The sequence below is a fragment of the Pteropus vampyrus genome, unplaced genomic scaffold (genome assembly GCF_000151845.1).
Source record: "Pteropus vampyrus isolate Shadow unplaced genomic scaffold, Pvam_2.0 Scaffold19, whole genome shotgun sequence".
NCBI lineage: Eukaryota > Metazoa > Chordata > Mammalia > Chiroptera > Pteropodidae > Pteropus > Pteropus vampyrus.
The window spans coordinates 10231694-10239712 of NW_011888800.1; the positions used below are offsets into that span (position 1 = coordinate 10231694).

At 39.1% G+C, this 8019-nt stretch overlaps 1 long non-coding RNA gene across 1 annotated transcript in view; it reads left to right on the plus strand.

Annotated features, from left to right (window-relative positions):
* Positions 1 to 8019, plus strand: part of LOC111736303 — a 354031-nt gene that overhangs the window by 78998 nt on the left and 267014 nt on the right. The window lies entirely within an intron of this gene.

Below are 8019 nucleotides of genomic sequence, written 5' to 3' on the forward strand. Positions count from 1 at the left end.
TCCTTAAAAAGCCAGTGATTCTTGTGGCTTCTGGTTACCTTTTCCCAGCCACTTAGAGACTTGGTAAATTCTCTGGAATTTCCCCAAATTAAGAGAAGAAATTGACCTTGAAGACCAGCAGCATCCTGTCTCTCATTGTCATGTTCAGAGACTTTTGTGAAGATACTCCATGCCCCGCCCTGACCAAAGAGTGTCTGGTTCCTAGAACTGTCACATTGCAGATTAATGGGTGACTCTCGGAGTGGTGCCAACAGCTGGTTCTCTGCAAAGACTGACCATGTATCTCCCCGCCTTTTAGGCAGGCAGAATGCTAGGATAGAGAGGGACCAGTTGCTACAGAAAACAATAGAGCTTCAACCTACTTTTGCCTGGGCAAAATGCCACTCAAGCTTAATCCAACCCCAATTACCTTCCTCATTCTCTTTTGGTCCTTGAGCAATGAGAAAGTTTCCAAAATGTTCCCAAGGCAAGGTTTCCTTCAGCTGAGTTGGCAAAGCATAATTAATTTGTTTTAAAGCAGAGTGTAAGTTGGGACTACAGTCTTAGAATTATTAATTTAGTCACGTGTTATGTAGTGTTATAAAACATACTGAAAATGTAAAGACAAAACATCTGTATATAAAAGCTACTAAGATTTGAAATATGTTTCTACTAACAAAGAGTGAAAACTACTTCTATATGTAAATAAATAAATAAATAAATAGATAGATATCAAGTGTTATATATCATCAGAAATCTTACTGGAGAGGTAAAGAGCTGTAAGGATGAACTTTAGGATATCAGGTAAAGGGGCAGGGTTGATCATAGTATAAAATATTATTAAATGCAAACAAAATAAGACCCACTTATGGCTTCACCATTTATAATTTTGACCAACCTTTTCTGAGTCCATTTCTATTTCCTGCCTGCACCTTCTCCTGGGGGTAATGAATTACACAAATTTATTACCTGCTGTGTGAAGTAATACTTTCAACAAGTACACTGGGGAACGAGCTTTTCCAGCTAAGGAAGGGACGTAAACTCTCTGCCAGCTATTTCTGCTTATTAAGTGTGGCAGGGCCATTTGTGAGGTAGAGGAATCTTCTGACAAATTGTGTCATTGTGATGCATCATTTTCATAAATTATATTACTATGCAGATTTAGGAAGCTTGAACAATTGGTATAATTTTATCTTATGCAAACTAAATTGTATTTCCATCTTTGCAATGACTGCTAGAGAGTGTAGAGAAAACTTATGGCATCTGTAGTTTGTGAGTAGGGCTTCATAGTATGCATTTGCATATTAGTCTCATTTCTGACCCTACTTTTTGTCTTTCTTTTGTTTTTCTTTTCCTTCTCATCTACTTTGAGTCTCCATTACTGTGGTATATTGTATGCATATTTATGAGATGCAGTAAACCCTTTTTTTTAACATGAGATGAAGAGTGGACCAGGCAGAAACAGACAGATGTAGACAAATCCACGTGACAGAGGTGAGCAGAGACGTGGAGAAGACACTAGGAAAAGACAGCAAGACAGAGACAGGGATGGAGAGGAATCCGGGTGGTAAGATTCGGATAATGCAGTGACTTCCATGTGGGACTATCACTACTCACCTTATAAATCTCATAAATATAGCATTCTTTGTTGATTGTTCTAAAGTTTTATGTTTTAGTAAATCGACATCTGGATAATGGCCAGCAAGAAATAAGATACATTAATTACTCTACCAAATGACAAGGCCCATCGATAGTCCTGTAGAAGCAGACCAGAATACATACCCCATATTCCACTGAACTTTCTTTTGTTGATTAAATCAGATTTACTTAGGTCTTAATGTAAAAAATTATATATATATTTATTTATTCAGCTGTAGCAAATGACATCTCACCTCAAGCTTTGGAACTGCTTCATGAATAGCAGAAAGAAAAGGAATTATGGACAGATGAGATGCAGGGCAGGAGGTGAGATTACAAACAGTAGGGCTGTTTAGATTAAGCTTTTTAGATAGAGTATTTCTGTGCCATTTTTACGTTTCCTTTGCCTTTTTTCTTGTTGCTCATTAGAGTTTTTTCTGGTTCCCTTTCTTTCATAGACTCAGCCCCACGACTCAGACTCTTCTGTCTTCTTTCTTCAAGGTTGCACCTTAGGTCACTCCCCTTGGATGCTCCAAGAAACTCAATTCTGTTCACTTTATTATTTTTTCCTAATTCTGCTCACTTTAACATGCAGAGAAAGTTGACCCTCTGCGCTCTGCTAGACTCTAGTCCTTCCTTTCCATATTTAAAGATTCATCAACATTCAACAAAGCTGGTTGTAAACAATAGAAAATGACTCTGGCTAACCTAAGCAGAGAAGAGATTTATTAGAAGGTCATATTAACTCTCAGAATCAAAGAAGAGGCTGTAGAACAAGGCTCAGAAAACAAGCAGGAGCCAAAGAAGGCTCAGCAGGCAGGAATGCCACTGGGTCATGCACAAGAACGGTCTGGTTGAGCTGCTCCTGTGAGCATTACTGGAGATGGATAACTTGTTGGTGGTGCTGCTGCCACCATATACAACAAGATAGTCACTGAATTCTTGATTCTATTATTACAAGTACTTTCTATCTTTGAATAATGAGTGAGTGATACAGAAACATAGACTGGACTGGCCTCTCCTGGGTCATGTGATTTCTCTGATGGTTAGAGAATGGGAAAAGGGAATAGTTCCTCTTCCACCACTATAGGCCCTGCCTCCTACTAAGAACCATGCCATATGGGGATTTCCCCCAACCTGGAAGTAAGTACAGATGTTTGAGAGTCAAAAAAGGGAGAAATATTCCATGGAAACTTCTGCTCTGGTCCTTACCATTTAACATTACATGGGGCCCTTCAGGATTTGGTAATTACTCTGAATGAGGTCAGAAGTCATTGGAAAGTTTAGAGGAGATGAAGGGCATGATATGACTTATATTTAATAGAAATGTGTGGATTATGTGTTGAGAATAGATTGTAGGGCACAGGGACAAAAGCAAGGAGATCAGCTTGGTGTTCGGTTTTTGGGAGTGAAGGGCATCTCATTATTCGGTTGGGATTTCTAATCACATTCCTCTGTGTTCCTACTCTCTTTCATTCCCTAACCTGATTTTTTTCTTGGCCTTCAAAAATGATGTGCCCCATTTAAAAATAGCCATTATGAATCTGCTTTCATTTAGATTTGATCATTTCCCTGTACTTTTAGCTAGTTTCCAGACAGGCCCTAGGATTCAGTGTCTTAGACAATTGGGCCTGCCATCTTGGATATTGACCAAATGGATGAAACATATCCTCCGACATTATGCCAGCCAAGAAGCAGATCATTCTTTGCATGTAAACATGAAGGATGACCATTTTGGAGACATATAGTCTCTCTCTACCCTGTTCCCCCACTTATATGTTTATAAGCCTAGTATGTAGAATTCCTAGTTCACTGTGGTTTTGAGAAAGTTCTAGTTTGGACATTTTTAAACAGTTAAATACTTGTGAATTATTGTTTGCATGATGTTTAACTCAAACTATACATTTTAACCTTGATTCCCTTGGCTGGCTTTGTATTGGGCTGGTCTTTATCGATGCACTGACCAAATGAAAATTGACATGACTTCTCACAAACTCTGTCCTATCTCCCAATACTGGCTCTGCTTATTCCATTCTCTTCATTGTGTCATTCCTCCCATTTGCTGATGGCAAGAAATATGATCTTCCTAAGACTGTCATTAGCTTTCATATTAGCTTACTTAATATGAAATGTTTACACACTCAACAAATGTTAGTTCTTTTGAGTTTTTATGTTGAAAGCCAGCCTGAGAGAAGTGGATGGGGTGCTAGTAGCCCTTAAGTTCGAGTCATTTTCTCTTCTTTTTAAAAAAATTAATTTCTCTCTGACTATAGCTCTCTCCCAATCTATTTAATAAACTACTTCCTTAGGTAGCCTAATTCTACACGTACTTTATTTTTAGTTGGGATGAAATAATGGAGTTTGGAAGTGGAATATATAGAGAAGGGAGTTCAAGTATTAGTTATTTGATAAATACTTGTTGATTTGATTTGATTATTTTTCTTGCACTTGCAATATTTTTGTAATATCATTCTTAGATGGAGTGTACTTTTTTTAGTGACAAGAGAGATTGTAAGAGAGAAAGCTTCAGTTACTTGGGAACAGAGAGGATACTAAATGATGATTTCAAAACCTCTGCTATATGACTCTAAGCCAGGAAAAAGTAAGTAGAGACCATAAGTATGCTCCATTTTCTAAAAATTCTCGTGAAAGAAATTTCATTTCTCTCTTTGGGGCTACATTCTTGTCTAAGGGTATAGGATGAAAAACAGTCATGTCTATGGTCACCAATATTTGTGAAAGAAAATATAAAATTAAGCTAATCCCTTAAAATTATATTATAATTTCTATAAAATATCCATAAATGTACTATATATATTTACTATAGAAGGGACCACAAAGTAATATAAAGCACATATAACCTATCAAATATAAATCTACCACTTTATAAGTGACCCAAACCATGTCAATTAATTCTTCCCTGATTATTATAGCTACTACCTATTTTGTTTACCTTTTTGTTATTTACAAGATTTATAAAAATAATTTCAATGACCTAAAAAAAACAGTGGTTGCAGGGACATGTATCAGGAAGAAAAGAAGGCATCTGTGCATGCTGTACATCTATCCTGGAACAAAAAGTCATTTCTGCCAGCCCCAGAGCTAGACCCTGTGTCGGCTCTCAGTAAATCACTGCTTTATGTTGTGGACAATAGCGATGGTATGTCTTCCGTGGAAAACCATGCTTACAAATAAAGGCCTCTCTCCCTTTCAGGTTGTAGCAGGGAGGTTAATTCACCTTCTCTAAACCTTTAAATGCTTCAGCCAGCTCTGCCTTGTTGCAGAGACCATTGCGTTTTCTCTGCAGATAACACTCTAGACCATTAATTCATTATATCTCCACTGCCACCTCCTAGTGCTGGCCACCGTCATCTCTATCCTGGATGACTGCAATAGCCTAATTATCTTCCTGTTTCTATTCTTGCTTACCTTTCAATCCTTCAGTCAGAGTAATCTTAAAATTTGTAGATTAGATAACGTCACTCCCTCATTTAAAATCCTCCAGTGGCTTTCCATTTAACAGAGAATGAAATTGAAATTTTCTATTGTAGTCCATCTGCCCCTTACAATCTGATCTTCCTTCTCTCCTCCCATGACATTCTGCTCCTAGCTCACCCCGCTCAGCTCACCAACTCTATTTCAGTATTAGGACTCTGCACTGCTGTTCCTGCTGTCCCCTTGCCGGGAATTTTCTTCTCCCACCTATTTGTATGGCTGGTTCCTTCTTAACCTTTGGGTCTCAGCTTAAATTATCTCTTTGGTCCTGTCTAAATACTCTGATGGCTCCTGTTATTCTCTCTTGCACGTCTCTATTTCTTTCTTAGCACTTACTACAAATGGTAATTATTTGGCTTGTCTGTTAATTTTATTTACCTCTCACTAGACTATTATAATAGCAGATAACTTTTATCGAGTATTTTCTATGTGCCAGGCAATGGTGTTTAACATGAATTAACTTGTTTATCAGAAAACCCTATAAAGTAGGTACTATATTGTCACCATTTTACAGATAAAGAAGCTGAGGCATAGAGAAGTAAAGTATCTTGCTCAAGGTCACACAGGCTAGAATGTGGCAGAGCCAGGATGTGAACTTAGATGGTTTGGCTCCAGTGTCCCCACCTTTCACCTCTATGCCTTGTTGCTTCCATAATGGTTGGTATGTCTGCCTTGTTGACCATTTGTGCCCAGTGCCAGCACAGTGTCTGATGCATGGTATGGTGAGGACAGTTCTTCCTGTTCAGTGCAGGTGAGAATCAAAAATATCCAATGAACCACTGGGGCAGGGCAGAGAGAGAGAGGAGCCAGGCAGATGAGATTCCTTTGTAAATTGTTGGAAAGGAAAAGTGACTGAGTCAGCTTAGTGTCTATCTAGATTTCTCTCATACCTGGGTCCACATGCAGAGCAGGGGTAGGTAAATTAGTGGTAAAAAGATGTTTTATCTGCAGGCGTGTAATAAAATTGTGGCACAAGCTGTATTTTTTGAGGCACTTTTAATAGAGGAGATAGGCTTTCGCTGCTTACTTTCTCCTCCCCTCCTTTTCCAAGGACCATCAACATTAGGGCTTTGGGGCATCCGTGAGGATGCCAGAAAGGAGCATCAGTGACTGATGGAGACCATGGTGAGGTCATGTGGAACAGGGTGCTCCTGCAGGCTGCGTGAATCATGCACAAGCAATTTCCTGAGCACATTTCACTATGTGTGCATGTGCATGTGTATTTGCAGAGTCAGATCTCACATGAAAAGGAAGGGCTTAGCTTCATTGACCTTTGAATTAGTATTGTTAATGTGACTTCGTTGTTGCCATAGCTGGTGAGGCCAGGGAAAGCTTTATAATTCTTTCACTCTACAAGCATTTACTCAACATATACTTACTGAACACCTACAAGTTTCAGGCACTGTGATAGATACTGTTGATACTGAATATCAAGGATCAGGGATCATGGGAGAACTTACAATGTAGCTTAAAATGTAGAGGATATGAACATGTAAATAAATACTTACATAAGTGTGATAAATTATAAAGTAGTGGGAAGTACAGAGTGCTTTGGGATTCCCAAGAAAGCATCATCTAAGTCAGACTGGGTATGTAATGGGAAGGGCAGAGAAATATTCTGGAAGTGATGACAGTTGGTCTGAGTCTGGAAATGTGAGCAAACTTAGACAGACAGGTAAGGGGGTAAAGAGGGCCTGAGCAGAGGTACAGTGTGCACAGAGTCATGGAGCACTGAGAGAACATGGGAGACCACAGGTACTGAACATAGGTAGGAGAGTGGGTGTTGAGATGTGATATAGCACAGGTAAGTGGGAGCCAGATCATTGGCACTTTAATGAATTTGAATTTTAACCTAAAGCAGTGAGAGCCACTGAATTTTTTAGGCAGAGAGATGCTATCATTAGATTATGTTTTAGAAAGGATGGTGTGGAGAATGGCTTGATAGGGACAGAGACTAAAATAGGAGGCCAAGTAAGAGGCTGTTTCAGTAATTCAGATGAGAAAGGATGAAGTGTGAGCTAAGGCAGGGCCAGTGGACTAGAGAAGGTGGGAGTGATTCTAGAGAATTTAGGAGGTAGAATCCACAGGAATGGTAGCTAATAGATGTGGAGGTGGGTCAAAAGCAATTTTAAGATTATTATTAAGTTTCTCACTTGGTAGTTTCTGACTTGGTAGATGGGTAATGCCATTTACTTAAAATGGGACATAGAGAAGGAAGAATCATGTGTATCTGTGTGTGTGTCTCTCTGTATTAGGGTGATGCTTTCAGTCTTGGACATGCTGAGTTTAGATGCCTGTGGATCATTCCAGGGGAGATGTCCAGTGGGGAGGACTATGAAACTGGCACATGGTGAGAACTCATTACATATTTGTCAAATGAATGAAAATAGTAGAGCTCTGGGATGCAAGTACAGACCTGTTAGTCATCACTGCACCATAATACATTTTTGATCATGTAGATAGTAGTTGCTTTTATGGGAGTTGATAGAGTCACCCATCAAGAGTATACAGGCAAGAAGTGAAGACTAAAAGTGGTCCTAATTTAAGGCATAGAGGGATAGGAGCCTGAAAAGGAGACATCAGGAGTACTGGTCAGAGGTAGGAAAAACTCCAGGAGAAAGAAGGGATCAGGAAGCCAATGGGAAAGATTTCAGAGAAGAAGACATCACTGATGGAGAAAAATCAAGTAAAAGAAGAACTGGAAAGTTCTTGTCTAGTTTACCGATTAGGGAGAGATTGACCACAGAAGTTTATTATTGAGCTTTCACCATATGCCAGGCACTGTGTAATGCACTGTACATACAATGGCACAAATATACTTTAATTAGTATTCATCGAAGTGGTGGAGGCTGACTCTTGATTGCATTGAGTTGGTGAAACAGTAGTTGGTGAGGAAAGGAAGACACA